Here is a 2,415-nt window from a genome sequence, read left to right as displayed (position 1 = left end):
TCTCTCTCCTCTCTCTCTCTCTCTCTCTCTCTCTCTCTCTCTCTCTCTCTCTCTCTCTCTCTCTCTCTCTCTCTCTCTCTCTCTCTCTCTCTCTCTCTCTCTCTCTCTCTCTCTCTCTCTCTCTCTCTCTCTCTCTCTCTCTCTCTCTCTCTCTCTCTCTCTCTCTCTCTCTCTCTCTCTCTCTCTCTCTCTCTCTCTCTCTCTCTCTCTTTTTTACAACATGTCTTCGACTCGAAGCTGAAAACTCTTAATTGCGGAATTAATCCTGTGGAAAAATTTCGACCATTTTTCAAAGTTTTTTTTATGCTTCATAAGGTGTGGGTTCCTAGCTGTCGCTGCATACTCAGGTAATGGTCTCATAAATGTAGTATGTGTGGAATTGGAATCCTCTTATTTTAGATTTTTAAATGATGTTCTTTTGTTTGGTAACTTCCCATATGGTGCTAATGATGTCCTGTTCACATTTGCTTGTGGTGTTTAGTGTTTGGATAATTTCTACTCTCGGATGATGATGTGTCGTGATTGTAGGTGTTGTGTGGTGGTGATGTGTAGTAACGGTAGATGTTGTGTGGTGGTGATGTGTAGTGACGGTAGGTGCTGTGTGGTGGTGATGTGTAGTGAAGGTGGGTGTTGTTTGGTGGTGATGTGTAGTGATGGTAGGTATTGTGTGGTGGTGATGTGTAGTGATGATAGGTGTTGTTTGGTGGTGATGTGAAGTGACGGTAGGTGTTGTGTGGTGGTGATGTGTAGTCAGGATAGTTGTTGTGTGGTGGTGTTCTGTAGTGACGGTAGGTGTTGTGTGGTGGTGATGTGTAGTGATGGTGGTGGGTGTTCTGTGGTGGTGGTGATGAAAATTTAAGTATTTATGGAAGATGGCTACAGTTACGAGGCTGGTCGTTACAGTGTAGATGGTTACAGTGTTTCAGGTTGTGTGAAGTAAATACGGTTACAATGATGAGGGTTGTCATTAGTTAAGACGATTACTGTGGTGAAGATAGTGCGATAGTGCGTAGTAACTATGGTTAGTGATGATTGTCATTTGTAGTGAAGATCGACACCACTGACGACTGTGTTGTAAAGTTACAGTGATGAAACTATTGTATAATAAAGATGATTACAGTGAAGATATTGTGTGTACTGAAAATGATTATAGTGAAGTTTTTGTGTGTAGTTAAGATGGTTACAGTGAAGATAGTGTGTAGTGAAGATGGTTACAGTAAAAAATAGTGTGTAATGAAGATAGTGTGTAGTGATGATAGAGTGTAGTGAAGATGGTTACTACGAAGATAGTGTGTAGTGAAGAGAGTTACAGTATAGTGTGTGTAGTGATGATAGTGTGTAGTGAAGATGGTTACTGTGAAGATAGTTACAGTATAGTGTGTGTGTGTGTGTGTGTGTAGTGAAGATGGTTACAGTATTGTGTGAAGACGGTTACAGTATTGTGTATGTAGTGAAGATGGTTACAGTAATGTGTATGTAGTGAAGATGGTTACATTATAGTGTGTGTTGTGAAGATGGTTTCAGTACAGTGTGTGTAGTGAAGATGGTTACATTATAGTGTGTGTTGTGAAGATGGTTACAGTATAGTGTGTGTAGTGAAGATGGTTACATTATAGTGTGTGTGTTGTGAAGAAGGTTACAGTATAGTGTGTGTAGTAAGGATGGTTACATTATAATGTGTGTTGTGAAGATGGTTACAGTGTAGTGAAGATGGTTACGTTATAGTGTGTGTTGTGAAGATGGTTACAGTATAGTGTGTGAATTGAAGATGGTTACATTATTGTGTGTGTTGTGAAGATGGTTACAGAATAGTGTGTGTTGTGAAGATGGTAACAGTATTGTATGTGTTGTGAAGATGGTAACAGTATAGTGTGTGTTGTAAAGATGGTTACATTATAGTGTGTGGAGTGAAGATGGTTATAGTATAGTGTGTGGAGTGAAGATGGTTACAGTATAGTGTGTGGAGTGAAGATGGTTACAGAATAGTGTGTGTAGTGAAGATGGTTGCAGTGAGAATATAATGTGTGTATTCACCTAGTTGTGCTTCAGGGGGTTCAGCTCTGCTTTTGCGGAGCAAGAGTTCTTTCCCTCTTTCCTAAACACCCAACTCTCGTATGCCCAGTCCTCGAGGACGTGCACCTGACTGATGATATTTTCTTAGAAGCGGACAGACTTGGTTTTCTTCTGGTGGCAGCCATCGTCGCCGAAGACCTTTTCCTTCTCCATACTGACCAGGCCGCTTCACACTATCAAGAACCTAAAGAATACTTCTAGTAATAATATACCAGATGCAAGAATTATAGTCATGCTAATAGTTCGACTGGTCTATTAAGTGCGATGCCCAGTAGTGATGTACTCACATCATACGTCTTTTACATATAAATAAGATACCTTTATAAACTTTATCTATTCTCT

Source organism: Procambarus clarkii, chromosome 53 (assembly GCF_040958095.1).
Source record: "Procambarus clarkii isolate CNS0578487 chromosome 53, FALCON_Pclarkii_2.0, whole genome shotgun sequence".
Classification (NCBI taxonomy): Eukaryota; Metazoa; Arthropoda; class Malacostraca; order Decapoda; family Cambaridae; genus Procambarus; species Procambarus clarkii.
This window is presented reverse-complemented; position numbering follows the sequence as displayed.